This window comes from Peromyscus eremicus, chromosome 18 (genome assembly GCF_949786415.1).
Source record: "Peromyscus eremicus chromosome 18, PerEre_H2_v1, whole genome shotgun sequence".
NCBI lineage: Eukaryota > Metazoa > Chordata > Mammalia > Rodentia > Cricetidae > Peromyscus > Peromyscus eremicus.
The window spans coordinates 21,340,592-21,361,621 of NC_081434.1; the positions used below are offsets into that span (position 1 = coordinate 21,340,592).

At 37.2% G+C, this 21,030-nt stretch overlaps 1 protein-coding gene across 4 annotated transcripts in view; it reads right to left on the minus strand.

Annotated features, from left to right (window-relative positions):
* The window catches only part of Lin7a (lin-7 homolog A, crumbs cell polarity complex component), a 135,351-nt gene that overhangs the window by 91,861 nt on the left and 22,460 nt on the right, over positions 1-21,030 (minus strand). The window contains exon 2 of one of the 4 annotated variants that reach the window (XM_059245214.1): positions 3,895-4,023. The exons of the other annotated variants lie outside the window; for them this stretch is intronic. The gene's annotated coding sequence lies outside the window, so the exon portion shown is untranslated. The remainder of the gene's footprint in view (positions 1-3,894; positions 4,024-21,030) is intronic. 4 annotated transcript variants of the gene reach the window in all.

Consider the following 21,030-nt stretch of genomic DNA (forward strand, 5'->3'; position numbering starts at 1 on the left):
ATGGCCATCCCATTAGTATTCTTTTCCAAACAAAATTCTTTCTTTTACACATATAAATTTCAGATTGTACAAATCTTTTTTTCCCCTGATTTCCAATTTTCTTTTAACTCTGTCTTCCACCTTTAAGTGACTTATCTGCTGTCTCACAAGGTATATAGTTTAAAGTAGCCATGCAGCTGCCTGAATGCTCGCTGCTGCTTAGATATTTTGTCACTGCTGGATATTTTAGTCCATCACGATGAAGTTCTACATCCCACAAAACCTTAGAACATGGGCACAATTCCAGCAACTTCTTTGCTACCATGTAAGAAGAATGAGTAAGCAAAGGCTTGAGTCTCCATTATCTTCTTTCTCATTTCGATCTGAGACCTCCTGGCCTTTACTGTCCGCATTTCTGTCAATATTCTCACCATGACGACACTAAGTAATTCTGAATAGTTATAAACTTTCCCTATTTTTCCTACTTCTGATCTTTCATTAAAGTCACCCATCATACTTTGTTCACAGGAACACAGCCTGTTGCTAACCTCTTCCAGACTCTCTTAGACCCTCTGCTTGGATACCCGTTTTAAAAGCTATTTCTTCTCCATTTTCTGATACAGGTTGTTGCTATCACTCCTCATCTGGATACCAACCTGTGTTAGTCTGGTCTCTGTGGCTATAACACGAATTCACAGACTGGGTCACTTGTAAAGAAAATAAATCTATTTCTCACAGACCAAAAGGCTGGTGAGTCCATGAGCATGGTGCAGATAACAAGGAACACTGTATGCATGATAATGTAGGAGAAGGGTAAGCAAGCAAATATGAGTCAGAATTCATCCTTAGAGTAACATTATTGAGAATTCACGGCCAAATCTCTGTTTAATGGTATGGATCCATAATAAGCATGGCCTCTATTTATCTAATCACCTCTCCAGGCTTTTACTGATTAGCATTGCACTACAATTCATTCAGCACGAATCTGGGGAGGGGGCACTAAAACTTGCAGTATAAGGCCATTATATGTTAATATCTTTAGAACTTTTAACTCATTTTATCTTTACACATAATTGTAAATGGGGTAAATAGCTGTGTTCCAAATGTTCTCATTGGGGTTATGGAAGGTTTAAGTAACTCATTAGCAAATAAAAAATTTAGTTTGGAATCTGGTTCCGAGCAACGCTAAACGCTAAACCCTGTGCCTTTTATTCCCATTTCCAACACGACTTTACTTTCAGCAGCTTTTCTTCTTTGACATTCAGTACTTTCACAATAGCTCTGTGCTCTGCAGGTTTTCTTGGTCAGACTCTGAGCTCTTAATTTTTCCTCTTTCAATAAAGATTAACCCTTATGCATTTACCAGTGTACCTCTCTCAGGTGGTAGTTATTGATCAACAGGATCGCCTGGAGAGCTTTCAAATGACAGAAGAGTGTGGTTATTAGGCAAGGCAGCCCACTGGAATTACCTGAGAGCACTGAAAATCACCGATTCCTGGATTCTACTCACATATATTTCTGATTTCACTGATCGTGTGTACGATCTGGGAATCTTCAGACTTTCCCAGGTACTGTAATGTAAAATCATATTGGGAACTATTGCCATAGAATCTCAATGTATCCTTGCCATTTTAATTACAACTAAACTCATTGTATAAAGGCAGAAACTCAGATCCAGAGAATAAAGCTTGTTCTCCAATGAAAGAGCTGGTAATGAAAAAATAGAAAATTGAATCGAGCAATAATAGGGTTCTAAAATCTGGGCTACATTTGAAATGTGACTTTATAGCCCAGATGGAGCCAGATGTTTGTATCTAGAGGTTCTACTCTGGTATAATTAAACATAGATGCAAAATAGAGTTAGGTTTAAAGAATGAATGTGTCCTGAATCTATGCAGATCTTTTTGTCTTTATTCCATAAATAGTAAAATATAAAAATGATGTATATGGCATTATTTTACTTATGAAATAAATTGGGTATAATGAGTAATCTTGATCTCAGAATGCATTTGTTCATAGTAATAGCATTGAATTGTAGAGAAAAATGGTCAAGTCTCTCTTGACTACTGATAATAGTAATAGGAAAGATTTTGGAAACACTTCATTAAAAATAGTGGAATGCTGTAAACAAAATAGCAATATCAACAAAATAATAGAGTTTAAGAAATGGTGGAACGCAAGCAGAACAAGTTATCCAGCGTACTCATGGAGTCATCTTTCAGTCCTTAATGATGACTTTTGGCTAACTCGATTGGCGTGTAGATTTTGGTCCATAATTCATCTGAAATTGGAACTTCGTCCTTTAAAGCTAATATCTACTAGGGCAGCAAAAATGTATTAAATACAATGACAGAGATATGAAGTATGTGCTCCAAAGTCACTTATCCCTTGCGGCCATCCACAATAGAAAGCAGAAAATGAACAAATTTCTCCCTCCAGAATCTATTTTAATTTAGAGCCAGTTATTTTCAGTACAAAGTGCAAAAAGGGCCTTTGACATGGACAGACTGCCCACGTATGCTGTCAGAAGTTTGATCGTCCCTTCTTTCTTCTTCCCCATTTCTCTTGACATCTAAGTGTGTTAATGCGACTAGAGTTGAAATAACCATTGTGTGATCCTGAGGATGGCTCTCAGGTACTAAGGACACAGAAGCAGGAAAGGCAGGGGCCTTAGCTGCTGATGTCTTTACCCAGCTGTTGTACTCTGACCGTCTGACCTTATGATCCTTGTCTGTTGGAGAACTATATGCTTTACTGTTTCTTCCTCTGTGGTGTGAAGCCAAATGTAAGCTACCTGGGGCAGAGGAACGTGACCTCAGCAGCATTGTTCTAAGTTGCAGGGCTGAGGTTACAGAGAAAATAGTTGCGTGGCATGCAGTGGTCCCTTCTGATTAAGATAGTCATGGAAAGCCTCTCAGAAAAATCTTGTTTGGATTTGCTTGTTTAGATTCCTAGCAATGTGAACACTCAAAACAGGAGACTCATGAAAACAACAATATAAGTAAAGGTCCTAAGTGACAGGAGGAAAGCACACATGCTAGAAAGTCAGTGTCCTACTTGCTTTTGGTGGCTATAGATAAAATACTGACCAGAACTGACATCAGGGTGGAAAGGGTTTATTACAGCTTCAGGGTACACTCCATTATTGACGTAAGCCAAGGCAGGAACTAAAGCAGAGAACTTTTTTTTACTGGCTTGCTCCCCATGGGTTGTTCAGACTGCCTTTTATACCACCAAAGACCACCTAAACCAGGGTTGGCACCACCCACAGTGAACTGGGCCCTTCCATATTGATCATTAATAAAGAAAATGCCTCACAGACATGCCCACAGGAGAATCTGCTGTAATGACTCCTTAATCGAGAGTCTTTCTTCCCAGATATGTCTTGACCTTGTATCAAGCTTACAAAAACTAGCCAGCACAGCATCAGTAGAAATTTGCAGTTGAGGCAGAGAGCAATTCCAACAGTTACATAGTGGTTGATGATTAACAACTAGCTCTCCAGAACAAACATGCAAAATCCAAAACAGCCTTGACATCTAGTACTCACTGATTTCTGTTGTGTAAATTCTCCTATCATATCGTACTCAAAGCTACTGATATGGTAGCACTTTGCAAAATTGATAAATATTTAATAATGGTTCTCACAAGCCAGGGAGCAATAGATCTGGTACCCTGCTGGATAAGGGTCAACGTCTGAGAAATAAACAAGCACTCAGATTTTGTTCAAAGACTTCATAAGTGGGTTTTGTTGTTGTTGTATACAGTTATTAGATATCATTTGGCCAAAAAATAACACAGTCTGATTCAAACTTCATAACCATTCCTGTGGATGCCATCTGCAGGATTATTTATAGTGGACCGAGTGTGCATATAGGACATTAGTTAGGAGGACTGGCATTCCAGCAGCCTCACCAAAAGATAGAAGAAGCTTAGCTGAGCAGCGGGCAGTGAGGACATGTCGCAAGACATGGAGATAAAGCCCAGGTAGGTATGAAAAGAATCAGTGTCCTGATGTTTACCATAGCTGTCTGACAAGGTCACCTGTTAAGCAGAAAAGGATGTGTTAATTAACAGTAAAATCCTTTATCAGTGTTACATTGATTATTCTGGATATTTTGATTGGTGGATATATCTTAATTATTCTGGATAGGCAGATGGTGTCAACAAGTTTTGTAAGTATCAAGATGGAAAGATAGAAGAATCATGCCATCTAAATTGTTTTGAGCGTAGATGATATCAAGGTGATAGGTTCTTTTCAAGTTGATATTCTTGTTATCCTCTTTGCAGTCACAGAAGACTCAAGTCAGTAAGGGGTTATCTAAAATATTTCATCATTGCATCAATCAGCAGAAGGATACAGTGAAGAACCTAAAATCAAAGAACTCCAAAAGTTATAACCTGGTAGTGCTCACTCTAGATAGTTTTGTGAGATCTAAATGAGAATGTGAGTACATTGAAGTTTTAGTGGAGTTCCTGGAATATCATCTACATTTGAAATACGCTTCTTATTTTCTCATTATCCCTGATTACTGTGAGTTTTCACTTCCTGTTTTATTTCTGGCGATGAAATGTAAAATTAGAGAATGAAGTTCTTGGAATTGGAAGTCCTTTCAGTGAAATGACTAGATGTCTTGCTTTAAGAGACATATTCCTATGCTTGACCAACTAAAGTTTGAATGCAACCCCTAAACACAACTATATCTACCCCTAAGTCAGCATTCCCTAGAGGTATTCATTGGTGAATTTACTATTAAGAATACATTCTAATAAATGCATGTGAAACACCAGCTGATTGTCTTTTTGATATATGAAAAAGCTGTGTCTGAAGTGATGTAGCTGAGCATGTGTACCCACATGAAAAAATCAGTGGTCAATGGAGCTTTGTACTTCTACTGTGATATAAAAGGAGATCCTGCCAATTGGCAAGTTACTAATGAGAAATGACAATTAATGTGTCCTCCTCATTTGACAATGTCATTGCTTTGATTTGCCAACAACTTGCCATGTTTCTTCGGCGCAGACTAATTGGTTCACCTCTTGAAGAACGGGTTCAAATGAAACAAAACAGTTCCTCATTTCGCTGTTGAAAATATTCCACTTCGTACTTATTGTCAAACACTGGGTGATCTCTTCTGTGTGGGGTTTGGCTCAACACCGAACTGCGTCACGCACAGACAAGTTTGACAACACTGAAAATTTAAATCATGAATTTATATAAGGACAAATCCTGGCTGAAGCTGCTCAAAAGTGTTTGCCAACCCTACTGCAGCCAAGAGAACAATTTATGCTACAAAATGAAAAGCTATAGTTGCTAAGAGATCCTCTGCAGTGGAAGGTATCTCTTTCACTTGGAAGTGATTACTTTCCCAATAAACAAATCTTTAGGTACACAAAGCTTAAGATACAGCCTTCTTTGTTAAACAATTGCTATAGTGTAGTTGGAATGAGTAATGAATACTGTGTTCCCGTTTTCTCTAGGAACTGTATTCATTTTGTTCTTTTTTTTTTTCCTGTACTTAACAAAAATCACCTTAGTTTTCTTTCTCAAGAAACTAAAGTTGAAACTTGATTTGCTTACCATCACCTGGGAACCCAGGAGTTTAAAAGTCTTCCCCTCTCTTCTGCATGCATTTTCCTTTCTTATTTTATCTCGTATCTTTCCTTTTCTTCTGTATTTCCCCCTTCTGTTTTCTAGTTAATCTTGTATCCATGTCTTCACATGATTATAGCCCTTCACTGTGCGATCTTATTCTTAATCAGAGTGAAATCAGTTTCTTTCAGTGTTCTGCTTTCTGACCTTGCTGGCATCCACACGAATGCATACCTGATGATTGCGTTTTCAGAGCTCTCGGGACTGATTTGGACAAAAGGTAACTTGTCTTAACATGATAGAAAGAAGTTGAACAAATCACTGTTCTCTTTGATGCTGAACACTGTAACACCTATTGTGTTGTGCTTCATTTTTTCCCTTTCTTGGATTTCGTGTGTAGGGGCATGGTATTCATGTGTGTGCACATTTGTATGTGTGTGGGTGGGTGGGTGCACATGTGTATGTGTACCCATGCATGTAGACTCCCAAGGTTAGTCTTCATCCTTCATAGCTTTTGCAGTACAGGGGAAGGTCACTAGATCAAACTCAGAGCTACCAGATTTATCAAGACTCACTGGTCAGGTTGCTATGGGGAATCCTCTGTGTCTGCCTTCCAAAGCTGGAATTGCAGGAGGGTAACCACACTCACCTGACATTTACTGAGTTCTGGGGACTCAAACTTAGGTCCTCATGCTTGTATAGAAAGCACTTATCCACTGAGTCATTTCCATAGCCCCAGAACACTCTTTTTTAAAATTAACTTTTGAATTTGTCATTCAATACAATAGTGTATCATGACAATTAAAGACACTTAACCGCGTTTGCTAAACAGAAAGGATTGTATTAAATCCAATTTCTTTATGTCATATAAACACTCTTACTTATTAGCAATGACATTGTGTCAAGTTATATTTGGCAAGATTGAGATTACAAAATATAAATTCTGAATAAAATAAGATTCAAGGGACTGGAATCCATTTTTCATTAATGGTCAAATTTCACCTGCAAATTAGAGCATCAGTGACTTTGGCTAGAAGGTAGACCATAGTTCGTTTTAGCACTCATGGAAACATTTAGGGAATTCAGTTTCCTAAGCTCTGTCAACAGAGTGAATCGGAACTGCACAGTCCAAAGTGCATTTTGTAAATAGATATTTTTGTGTGGAAGTTTCTAGTATTATCTCAAAGAATTACTTTAAAAATGAATGCACTGTGGATGTATCCACTAGTTAAGTTCACTGTGTAACTATGAGAAAATATCAAAACAACATGGGTACGTTAACAATATGAGATCTCAACTACACACGACCAGCTTTCTTGGCTATCTATTCACTCTGTTCCTTATTCTCAGTTCCTGTATGGTGTCAGCTGACTTTATGCAGCTCTATGTAAGACAAACAAACAACAGAACACTTTCCACAGGACAGAAGTGAAGTCTGTGCATTTTACCTTTAAAGTTTAAATGATATCTATGTATTCTACCTTTTCTTCTATAACTTGCCTACCCAAGAACCTTTTGGTAAAAATTAGCTTATTAGCTGACATCTTAAGATACTAGGCACAAAAATAATTCAGTTGTGTTATTTTCAAAGGTTAGTAAATACACAACTAGATACTTTCTATAATAAAATGATTCCACCTGAGCATGAGGCAATATTGGAGTATGTGTGTGTGTGTGTGTGTGTGTGTGTGTGTGTGTGTCTGTCTGTCTGTCTGTGTCTGTGTGTGTGTGCATTGTGTGTGTAATTATTGGTAAATTCCAATTCCCCTTTCACTGAGCCACAGAAACTGGAAGAGAAACACACTCATGAAATTGCTGCAGAGATGAGCAATGAAATTGGGTATTTTCTGAAAGGTTGTTATAAAAAACAAAAAAAATTCAACTATTTTGTCCTCAGGTACATCTGATACTAGAAAACGGATGAATATTTTTATTCAAACTGACAGTTTGATACATTATTCTGCTATCAAGCTACTTAATAATAGGTTTCCTCTTTCACCCTCTCACTACCCTATCATAACGCCTTCCAATCTCTTAGCTACTTTGGAAATTGTGTAGTCAGGTTAGGATGGTGCAATCTACATCTTTAAATGATGATTAGAGTGCAAAGTAAAGCTGGGTGGTTTCCACAGTTACAGTGAGTGGCGTAGACATCTTGTCGAGCACTTGGTTATTATCAGGCAGCATAAAAAAAAAGCATTTTAAACTTCTAAGTAAAAATATCACAAAATAATGAGATTTTTCTCATTATTCTAGATTCCCTGGAGCTACTTCTTCAAACTTTCTATTGATGTTTCTCTTGTAAATCAAACATTAGGAACAGAGAAGGAAGAAAAGCAATTGCTTTGGAATCTTTCACATTTGGATAACAAATAAGTAATGAAATGGTATTTAACCATGAGCATAGTTTTATGAAATATTAAATAAATTGTAAACAGTATAAAAATTCACTGGAGTACCTTAAGTACTTTATTTTCTAATTATAATATAAACTAACATCTGGGAGTTTTATAGAGTAAACATGAAGCCCAATCTTATGCTCAAGATATTTCTCTAGATTTACATCTTTTAGTTTCTTTTGTCTATGTTATTATCACTGGCACCAATCACTTTTTTTTAACAAAGTAGAAGTTTATAGCATAAATCAAAATAATTTTAATTGAGTAATTTTAGCCTCATGTTAAAGTGCATTTAATATAATTTTCATATTATTTATTTATTCATCAATTATTATTTATAAATTCATCAATTTATTTATTTATTCTTCTAGGGTTGGGAAGGGGATACAGATCCTTTCATATGCTAGGCAAGTATTCTCTCTGAGTTATATTTTTAGTCCGTTTATTCTCACTAGCGTTTTAAAGATTTATTTGTTTTTATTGTATGTGTATGAGTATTTTGAATATATATATATATATATATATATTCATAAGTGCACAGTGCTTGTGGAGGCCAGAGAGGGCAACAGATCTCCTGTAACTGGAGTTACAGACTCTTGTGAGCTGCCATGTGGATGCTGGGAACTGAACCCAAGTTCTCTGTAAAAACAGCAAGTGGTCTTAGCCACTGAGCCATCTCTCCAGGTCCTTTATTCTTATTATTCATGTGTGTGTGTGTGTGTGTTTGTGAGTGTTTTACATGCATATGGTGTATGTGTGTGTGAACCCACACACTCCTGTGTAGGGATGCAGAGGGCAGGAGAGAGTAGGTGCTGCCTTGTGTCTTACTTCTTGGAGACAATGTTGCTCAATGAACCGGAAACTGGCCATTTTAGCTAGGAGAGCTTCCAGAGAGCTTCCAGGATAAGGATCTGCTCGTCTCCTTTCCCAGTGCCAGGGTTATCGTCACACGTGGCCGTGACCAGTTTTTTGTATGTGGATGCTGGAGATTCAAACACTTACTGAGCCACTTACCCAGTCCCTATTCACGTTTTTATAGACAAAATATTTGCACATATTTTCATGTACAACAGAAGGTTTGATACCTTTGCATACTATGGGCCTGTTGACAAAGCCCATCAACATATACCTCATACCCCACACTAATTTTGTGGTGAGAACATTTAAATAAAATTTCAATAATTTTGTACACTAGGTCTTTTGAGTTTACTATTCCTCTCTTCTGATATTTTGTATCCTCTGGCCCACCGTGTGTGCAATACATAACCAACCCCTGGAAATGACCAGTCTGTTCTCTGTTTCAGTATGCTCAGTTTGTTTTAGTTTTGAAATGTCAGTGGGATAATATAATACTGTCTTTCTGTGCCTGTTTCATTTTACATTACACTTATCTGTAGCTTGAAGTTTCTCTGGTCCTGCTTGGGCCCTGCAGTCCCGTGGCCTGCTTATAAAATAATCACACAGAGGCTTGATATTATTTATAATTGCTTGGCCATTAGCTCAGGCTCACTACTGACTAGCTCTTACACTTAAACTCAGCCCATTCCTATTAATCTATATGTTGCCACTTTTTCTGTTGCTTTACCTGTGTGCCATTACATGCTGCTCCCTGGACGGCAGGCTGGCATCTCCTGACTCAGCCTTCCTCTTCCCTCTTCTCCTTGTCTGCTTATCCCACCTATACTTCCTGCCTGGCTACTGGCCAATCAACATTTTATTTATCAATCAATCAGACCAACATACAGTCACAGCATATAGAATTACATTCCACAGCACTTATCCATGTTAGGTGAAAGGAATTCCTTTTTTCTTAAAAGCTGAACAGTGAAATACTATATAGAGAACATATTTCCATATTTCCTTTATTCATTTATTTTATGGGCAGTTAGGTTGACTCCATATTTTGGTAATGGCCAGTAGTGTTACAGAGAATCTAAGAATGTAAATATGTCTTCAACACACCTTCAACAATAAGCTACTATCAGAAAGTTGTGATAGAGTTTATCTCCCTAGCCTTACATTTAACCTTTAAAAAAACTAATATCAAAGGACAGAATATAATTTTCCTGAGGTTCTGAACACAGAGATATTTAGGGGAACATCAACATTGATTATGAAATGGAAAACAATTACTCAAGAGAGAGGACTTCGGGCACTGAGACTAGAAATAATGCTCGATCATGAGAGATGAGCCGTTTTTATACTACACTCATGAGAGTAATAATGTAAAGTTTACCACCTTCAAGCTCATACATACAAATGAGGCCTTTAAAATTTGAAAAGGAGTATCTAGGTGCCATTTTAATTTGCTTTCTCCCTGAACACTAATGGTTGAACATCCCATATGCTTAGTCCACGTGCGTCCTTCTTAGCAGAGTGCCTATTCAAATCTTTAAGATTGGATTAGCTTCTTTTATTTTTGAACTTTAAGAGTTATTTATATTTTATGATACAAATCTCTTATCAGTTGTGTTTTGGAAACATTTTTCCTAGTCTTTTTCTTCCTTCCTTCCTTCCTTCCTTCCTTCCTTCCTTCCTTCCTTCCTTCTTTCCTATTTCTTTCTCTCTGTCTTTATGTGTGTGCATGTGTGTACACAGGTGTGTTTGATTTTGGACATGTACATGCCACAGCATGAGTGTAAGAGACAGAGAACAATCTCAGAATGTTGGCATTCACCTTGAGACAGAGGCTCTTGGTGATTGTCTCTGTGTATACCAGGCTAGCCCTTGTATAAACTTCCAGGGATTCTCCTGTCCCTACTTCCTTACTTGTCATAGGAGTGTGAGAACAACAGACTCCACTAATGTGATCAACCTTACACAATTCTGGGGCAGCTAAACTCAGGTCCTCACACATGCATGGTGTCTTAGTTGGGGTCATTATTGCTGTGATGAACACAGTGACCAAGTTGGGGAAGGAAGGAAGGGTTTATTTAGCGTGCACTTCCACATTGCTGTTCATCATTGGAGGAAGTCAGGACAGGAACTCAAGCAGGGCAGGAACCCAGAGGCAGGAGCTGAGGCAGAGGCCATGAAGGGGTGCTGCTTACTGGTTTGCCCCTCATGGCTTGCTCAGCCTGCTTTCTTATAGAACCTAGGACCATTAACCCAGGGGTGGCCCCACCCACAATGGGATAGGTCATCCCCCATCCATCATTAAGAAAATAGCCTACAGGTTTGCCTGCTGCCCAAGCTTATAGAAACATTTTTTTCTCAACTGAGGTTCCCTCCTCAATGACTAAGCTTGTGTCAAGCTGACATAAAACTAGCCAGCACACACAGCAAGCCCTTTACCCACTGAGTCATATCCCTGGCTCTAATTTTATTAGTAGATTTCTTTTTTCAAAATTATTTCTTTTTTTTTTGAGATTGTATCATAATTATATTATTCTCCCTTTCCTGTCCTCCATCCAATTTTTTTCTATTTATCCTTTCTTGCTCATTTCCAAATTCATGGGCTCTCTTTTCATTAATTAGTTACATATATGTATATGTATGTAGGAAGAGAATCCTAAATGCATAAATTGACCTACTCTGTCTATATAATGTTACATGAATATAAATATGTTTTCAGTGTTGGCCATTTAGTATTAAATAACCAATTTGTGTGCTCACCCCTGGAGAAGACTATTTCTCCTGCCCTCAGTATTTAGTTATTTGTGTAGAAGTGAGTACTCAGTAGTGTTTCCTAGTCCTCATTACTATGCCTATTTGTGTGTCCTTGCTCAGCTCATGTTTAGGCAGTCATGCTGGTGAGAACTTATGGGTGTAGCTTCTGACATTTCTAGGAGACACAATCTCTTAGGATACTTCCTGATTTTCTGACTCTTATATCTCTCTGTCCTCTCTTCTATAAGATTCTCTGACCCTTGGGTGTGGGAGTTGTGTTGTAGATGAGTGAATTGTGACTGGGCTCCACACTCTGCATTTTGATTGGCTGTGGTTTTTCTGTAATGGGCTCAGTCCATTGCAAAGAGAGTTTTCCATGATGAAGTGTGAGGTTTTTGTACTTTTATCGGTAGATTTTATGGGATTTTCTATGTAGACAAACACTGTCTGTGAATAAAGTTGACTTCCATTCATAGCTGTGAATTTATTTATTTCACTGTTTTGATCTTACCACATTGATGAGGACTTCTTGTGAAATGCTGAATAGAAGTAATGAGAGCACATATGTTTTACTTGTGCTCAGGAGGGAGGAATTCAGCTTTTACTATTAAGTAAAGTATCTGATAAAGTTTTTATATAAACGTCCTTTATAAGTTTGAAAGAAATTTTTTCTTAATTTATTAAATGTCTATACCATGAACGGCTATGGAATTTAGACAATGCTTTTTATTTAATTTTTTAAAAATTATTTAAGTTATTTATTTTATGTGTATGGATGTTTTTTGTCTGCATGTGTGTCTGTGCATCACAGGCATGCATGATGCTCATGGAGGTCAGAAGATAGTGTCACATCTTATCTGGAACTACAGATGGCTGTGAGCTGCCATGTATGTACTGAGAATCGAACCCCAGTCTCTTCAAACACTTAACCTTCATTCTCTCCAGCACTGGCAAATTTTGTTTTTACATGTATTGAGATTATTTTTTATGTTAGTGAATTTTTGAATTGACTGACAAATTATAAAGCTTTTCTGATTTTCTTGGTTTGGCTCACATGGTATATATTACCTTCTATTAATATATGTGTCTATGTATATGTTTCTTTTGCTGGATTCTATATGATAACATTTTGTTAAACACCTGCACATTTATATCCATGAGAAATACTTAGTCTGATTTCTTTTTTATATTATCTTTGTCTAGTTTCAGACTTAGGGTATGTCTCTACTACTAAAGTGATGGTAGAATTTTGTAGTATTTTTACTAGACTTTGCATTGACTTGATAATATTTGTTGCTTACATATTTGGTAGATTTTACCAATTTACCATCAAAGCAATTTTATTATCTTGCATTTGTATGCATAGAGGTGAATATTTTTAAATAAAGATCAGTTTTTTAAAATACAGGCTTTTATCCTTTGAATTACCTCATTTCAAATGAATTTTTATTTTTTATAATTTACTGGTCATTCTCACAACTTTGTTTAAATGTCCCCCTTTTATATTTTTATGCTTACTTCTTTATATTTTCTATGGGTAATTTAATTTTTTCCTATCTCTTTAGTTTTTGCTATAGAGTTTAACAATGAGTATAAATTATTTTACAATCATGTTTTTATTAATTTAAGTGAATGCTCATCTGTTTCTACAAACATTGACATTGGATAAGTGCCCTTTAAAGGCCATGTGTTAAATGCACTGTCCCTGGTTAGTAGTGTTATGAAGAGGTAGAATCTTTAAGATATGGCCTTAGTAATGGGTATTAAATCATTGAGGGGAGTATGCCTTCAAGGCAGATGGTGGGATTCAGTCTCTTCCTCTGCCTTTCTCTCTCAGTGGCTGGGCCTCCTCTGCTGCATGTTCATACCACATAACCTCAAAACGTTGGAGACAATTGGTCATGACTGAAACCTTCTACACTATGAACCAAATAATCTTTGCTTATAAATTTATTGGCTCAAGTATTTCTCTACAGGGGTACCAAACTGACTGACATAAGGACAGTACAGGTAAAAGTACAAGGTAAGTCAATTTAAACCCACGTTCAGAATCTCCTGTGTAGGTTGATCTTTCTACCTTTCCCTACCTGTCTATCTCATTATCTTGAATCACTTAACACAACATCTCATTGTTATTACACTGCCACCAGAGTTTTCTCTATTGCCTCAAAAGCTGTTCTTTTAGATGCACTCTGCCTTCTGTACAAAGACCATCACCTGTCATCTGAGGTTAAGTTTTACAGAAGGTATTTATACCCAATGGTTTTGTGTTATGTATCTCACAACTACTGGATCATAAACATTTTAACTTCAAATGTCTCTTCTGACACCCAGATCAAGTGATGGACAAATCTACCTAACATCTATTCTTCAGCCATTAACTATACTTGAAATTTAACTTTTTAAATTACTTTTTGAGGATTTCATACATAGTGAATTTTTATTACTTCCAACCCTCTATATTCTTCCTTCAACTTCTCCCACCCCCAATCCCTCTTGTGTGATCTCTTTTACTCCCCCTCTCAAGACTCTTCTTAAGCATTAGTGTGTGTGTGTGTGTGTGTGTGTGTGTGTGTGTGTGTGTGTGTGTACCAAATACAACTTGCTGAGTCCAGTTAGTCTTGCTTGTATGGGCTGACCATTTGGGATTGGATAACCTATCAAGGAGCTAATATTACCACTTAGCAGCTATTAATTGCTTGTATCTCTTCATCTATGCATAGAGCCTTCTGAGATTTCCCCTATGCACATTGGCATATCATCTGGTGTTGTGACTGTGCAGGTCTTATTTAGGCAGCCATACTATTGAGATATTATGTGTATAGCTCTCTGTCATTGTATAGAAGATGCTACGTCACAGCAGATATCTTGGTCCTCTGGCTCTTAATCTTTATATTTCCTTGTCCATAATTTCCCCTGAGCCTTGCACATAGGGTTTATGGCCTATGAACCATAGCAATGACCAACATGACAATATATTACCAATGATGTAATAGTGTCACTTCTATCTTGGAGTAACCAATGACCGTCTAATTGACTTCAGGAGTGATCCATAGGAGAGAATTTATGCCTGGTACTGCAAATCAAACCAGCTACCGTGACTGTGAGGTCATGGACCACAGAAGAGAACCAGCTACAGCGATTTCCCTAAAACACTATAATTTCCAATTACATTCTTATCCTTATTCCAATAGAGAAATGCAACTTTTGCCCCTCATTGAAGATGCTCCTTTTTGCTGCAGATGGAGACCATTAAAGGAATTCAAAAAATGGTCTAAATGTAGACAGTTACTGACTGTGGCACATCCACACTCAATTGATATTTTTTGTCCACAACAAAATTTAATTTTTTAAAGCTTGAACTCAATTACTCCCAGTTTAATTTTTTAATTTTGTTTTTAGACTTATCACTCGAAGAATATCCTATCTCAGGATCTAGATACGGAAATCAGAAATACAACACTTTTCTTTGTGGATTCCCCAGCTCTGATTACATCCTTATAAATTTTACAGTTGTATGGGATATCTTGTCAACCTACCTATGCCTGCTCGTCTTCCTCAGTCTTCTTCCTTTCTTTCTCCTCCTCACTTGTCTATATTGAGAGTTTTCTAATTTCTGTATTTCCGCTTGGCTCATACTAGAATCTCTTTTCTATACAAAATACTCTTTTGATGTACATTATTTCCTTCTTTTAAACAAATTCAAATACTTTGCTTTGCTTGGGGGATGAGACTAAACTTTTTTTTTAACGTAGAATGTAAGTCCTTTATAAACGCCATCTACCACTCTAACTTCTTCTGGCATCATGAGCTATTTTAAAGTCTTACAACTTTGTCTTTACTATCTGGTCATAATGTCTTTATTTCTTATTTTTTTTTCAGTTTGTCTTAAACATTCTTCCTTATGTTTTTTGTTTGTTTTTTTGTTTGTTTGTTGTTTTTTTGAGACAGAGTTTCTCTGTGTAGTTTTGGTGCCTGTCCTGGATCTCGCTCTGTAGACCAGGCTGGCCTCAAACTCACAGAGATCCACCAGGCTCTGCCTCCTGAGTGCTGGGATTAAAGGTGTGCGCCACTGCCGCCTGGCTTCCCTCTGATTTTTACCATTGAATGATTGCTTATTCTTCAGGTATTAAGAAAAACACCACCTTTTTTCAGATCTTTCTTTGGGACAATTCCCCATTTTATCCATATCATTCAGTTTTACTTTTATAAATCCAGCTAACTATTATTAGCTATCTACCAATGAATGTTTAATGTGTTCCACAGTTCTTTCATAATACCACTTATTTTTGCATTCACATACTATCATTGTTGTAATTTAACATTTGTAATCATTATTATTTGATGAAAAACTATCTTCTAGTTTATAAACTCCATGAGAGCAATAAGCAAGAGTAGACTTTAATTTTCTTAGTGACTTAGCTTCAAGCCATTATACAGTGAATAAATAAATGAGCCAAAAGAAAACACCTGTCCAGAAAATGAAAGCAACATTATGAGTGTTTTTTTCTCATCCAATGCTAATCAACATGTGCTATTCAATGTGTTTTCTGTGACTCTGTAATCATAATTCAATCTTTGTGTACATAAAAGGTTTTAGAACACTTTATAAATATAATTTTAAGAAAGTTCCAGGAAATTCACATTTGGAAGTCAGGAAGACAGCAAGATTGAGTAGTTAATTTTACATTTTATAAATAAAGTATTTAGATGTAAAACGAGACACCTCCTATTCTACTGTAAAGTAATTCAATATTTTCTTGGCTGATGAGGAAAAGCTCAGCTTATAAACCACTAGATGCCATTAAAATTATACTTGTATCTTTTCAAATTTATGAGTCATTACGCTCTAATTCACTCAAAATAAACAGGCAAGTGCAATGCACTTACAATGACTTGCTCAGTAAAGTTTTGAACTTATAATGAATAGCTTGGTTTTATTTCATTTGGGAGAAGATTAATATCAGCTTAGGTTTGTTTTATCTTTTGAACAAGCTAACTAAGATCCCAGTACTTAATTCATTTTTAAAATACAAGACAAATTACTCATACATAAACAAATTTTATTTGGAAGACATTAATTTTCAAGTGGCATTAACATAAACAATTCCTGCTATAATTTACTATTTTTATCTTATCTGTAGTGGCACATAAACTGAATATTTAAACTTGGGTACAAGTACTTCATCACATTTTATCAGTGCATTTATCATTCTGCTACACTCATTAAGGGTGACTCTAGCAGATAAGGAAGAAATGTAATATGTCTCTCTTAGGAATCTCTTCTTTCCTACATGCATCATGTGTCAGCACTTATTAATTTACATATTGCAAAAGAAAGAGGAAGTCATTGTGCTGGTTTATTAAGCCCTGATGGGAGGGGTGGCTTCCTATCTTTATCTGACATTTCAATAATAGAATGCCAACTCAAATGCCAGAAGAGTTTGAAAGCAGTGACTAAGAAAAGCACATTGCTTACCACATTGTTTATAGAAAAAGGCAGTATGTTCTTCTCATGCATGGAGATGCAGGTAGGGAGAAATACCCAATGCAATGTTTGGGTGCGTGCATTCCAAGAAACTGTTTAAACTGATTATATATGAGAGTCACATAGCTATTCTTATCATTATTAATAGAACTTTTAAAAATGTCTATTCTAAGTAAGATAAATACCACACTTAAAAATGCAAAGGTCTCAGAGTTCACTCAAGCCAGCCTCCAGAAAAGGGCAAAATGAAACAGTTGTTGTAGGTTTAGTCATTATGTCTGTTTTTGACGATATCAGCTAATAAACTGTAAAATTCAAACAAGCATTCAAGGGACTCTAAAATATTAATTTCATTCCAAGAAAAATACAACAACTAAACACATGAGTTTCTTGGGGACCAAAAAAAAAAAAAAACATCAAGATTTATTGTTTTTATTTGCAATTAAAATGACAAATATAAGAATTCACCTGGCAGGGGGAGCATTGAAGAAAACACAGGTGCCTAATTCACAAGCTACAAAAAAACAGTATAAAGGTGACCATCTGGGGAAAGCTGGCTGACTTGATTTTCCTATGAGCTTACCGTCTGGCTCCGTATTTCTCTTCCAAACTCCAAATTCTGACCTTGAAAATGCATCTGCATGTTTTGCTACATGTATTTTCTGCACAAGCGATGCAGGTAGGCACTATTATGCAGTGGATTTAGATACAACAAAAGGGCATCTCGTGTTGCATTTCATTTAATCTCAATTTGTTTGAGGTTTAGAAGATATTTAATTTCTGATGCTGGCACTCCAGCCTTTCAGCCGCTGTAAACCCCTTTCTTCACTTGCCTCTACCTGCAATGGCTGACAAGCACAGCTCTGAGAAACACGTGTTGCCTTGAATTGGGAGGCACAGAGAGTGAGCCCTGAGAATGTAGGGGAGAGGAGATGGGAACTTAGAATTGTAATTCAGGTGTTCACCCAGGATTGCCATGTCATTAGCACAGGATGGAAGAGAAAGCTTAAACAGGGAGGCGAACTCCTGCTCTGTCCTATACACTGACTTTGTCAGCACTCTGAGTGTGCCTAGGATGAGTTTAGGGGGAGGTATCTCACTTTACTGACATGGCATACAGATTTCCTGAACAGAAACAAAACATTTTTTTACTCGGCATTCTTTACATATTTTAATCTGAATACTGAAAATTATGCCCAGGAGACCCAAAAGAGTTCATTTGAAGTATTTAAAGAATATAGAGCCATTTCTTCTCAAGATCTTAAGGTAACTCTTGGGCATATACCCAAGGGATGCTCAATCATACCACAAGGACACTTACTCAACTATGTTCATAGCAGCATTATTCATAATAGCCAGAACCTGGGAACAACCTAGATGACACTCAACTGAAGAATGGATAAAGAAAATGTGGTACATATACACAATGGAGTATTTCTCAGCTGCAAAAAACAATGGCATCATGAAATTTGCAGGCAAATGGATGGAACTAGAAAAAAAATCATCCTGAGTGAGGTAACCCAGACTCAGAAAAACAAACATGGTATGTACCCACTCATAAGTGGATACTAGATGTAAAGCAAAGGATAAACAGACTACAACCCAAAGCTCCAGAGAAGCTACCTAACAAGGAAGACCCTAAGAGGAATGTACAAATTACCGTGGGAAGGGGAAACAGGAGATCTCTATGACTCCTGGGGGTGGGAGGCCAATAGAAGGGAGGGGATGGGTGATGAGAACAGAATGGGATGGTCAAGCTGGGGGAGGGAAGGAGTGGGAGAGCAATGAGAGCTATCTTGGTAGAGGGAGCCATTGTGTGGTAAGGGAGAAACCTGGTGCTAGGGAAATTCCCAGGAACCCGCAAGGATGACCCCAGATTAGACTACTAACAGTAGTGGAGAGGGTGCCTGAACTGGCCTATCCTGGTAATCAGATTGGTGAATACCCTAACTGTCATTGTAGAGTAACTGGTGGAACCAGATGCAGAGAGCCACAACCAGGCACCAGGCTGAGTCCTAGGAGTCCAGTCGAAGAGAGAGAAGAGGGACTATATAAGCAAGGGGAGTCAAGATCATGACGGGGAAATCTTCAGAGACAACTGAACCAAGCTCATAGGAACTCACCAACTTTAGACCAACAGTGGTGGAACCTGCATGGGATTGGACCAGACCCTCTACATATGGGAGACAGTTGTGTAGCTGGGTCTGTTTGAGGGGACCCTGGCAGTGTGATCAGGATCTATCCCTGGTGCATGAGCTGGCTTTCTGGAGCCTATTACCTATGGTGGGACACCTTGCTCAGCCTTGATGCAGGGAGCAGGGACTTGGTCCTACCTCAACTGCATGTACCAGGCTTTGCTGTCCCGCCATGGGAGGACATTCTCTTTTGGAGGAGGGGATTGGGGTGATCAGAAGGGGAAGTGGAGGCAGGGGAATAAATTTTTTTTAAATAAAAAAAAAATCCTAAAGTGAGCTTTATACTGATATTTTTCTTCAGCAGCACATACTATGTGGTATCTAGTTTCTAACATTTTATTCCAGTTTTGAATTGTTTTCCTATGCAAAAGCTCTGACAATTTATGCCCTGCTTCTGGAAGCTCACTCAGTACTAAGCTAATCTCATCAACTTCATGGACTGACATGTTTCCTTTTGATGTTTTCCTGTTCTTATTTTCACCACTTATTAGTCAATCTCACATCTCACTTAGAGCTTATCTTTCTGTCTGATTCCCCTAACTTCTCAAAATCTGGCCACGTCAACCAGATACCACAGGAAAATGGTCGACGTCACTGACAATTAAAAGAAAAAGAGTTTATTAAACAAAATATTGCACTGTCTACATATTTAATACAATCTGAAGATCTACAAAGTATGTCACCAGGTAAAGCCGTATCTATTAATTTCAGAAAAACAGCTATTTCCTAATTTATTTTATTATCGATATTTTGTTCAATGATGTTCCTTGAACAAAATCTCCCAGGATAATTTTTGTAAAACTTCGATTCTCCACAGAGTTAATTTACTCTGCTACTAATGTTCAAATTCACTAGTAAATATGGATCTCTGATTATTTCACTCCCTGCTCAATATATGGTGCCACCTGATTTCCATCAAAGGAAGTTAATCATCTACACCTACCATCATCCATGTTTCACCATGTCTTTCCATATTTCATTCATGTCTGTAGCTCCCCAGATGTCGTGCTGTGCATCTATTATACTACAACTTCCCAGCCTCATGTTGTACAAATATGTTCCGTTTAATAAATGTGCATCGTCGCTCAGTAATGAAGAAACTTTTCACACATAGCTATGAACTCTAGGCAATCTGTTTTAATGAACAGGTCCAGATGCTGTGAAAATGTGAATTAAACCCTACTTTGCAAAAGAAAAACACACTCTTTGTCCTTATCTGTGCTTTTTAAGACTCTGATGGCTGACGAAACACTACTTTTCTTGAATATCTTTACTGAATTAATTTTTCAGGGTGCATGTTTTTCTAAAATATTTGATGGTGTGTAGCACTTACATTACTGGATCAGTTGGAGAATTAATTAGTGACTAGTTTCAGAAAAATTGTATGACCTGTGATTGCTTTTCTTCTCCAGCATCAATATATATATTCTTGTCCAATTTAAAAGGAAATGTAAAGGAAACGACTTCATAGCTAATACATTCTCTGTCATAATTTTAACTTAGGTTTAGTTCTCCAAATTTATGTAATTGAGCCTCTGCTTTGGGGCAGGTGTCATACTTCATACAAAGTAGTCAAGAAGACAGACATACTTGTTACCACAAGATATAGGTCTTACCACTACTACAGATAGGAATTTCAAGTATGGATGAGTATTATTTCTCATCTAGCTGCTGTCACTCTCTTATCTTTTTTTTGTCTTAAAAAAATTTTTTTAATTCATTTTACATATCAACCACAGTTTCCCTTCCCACCTCCTCCCCTATCTA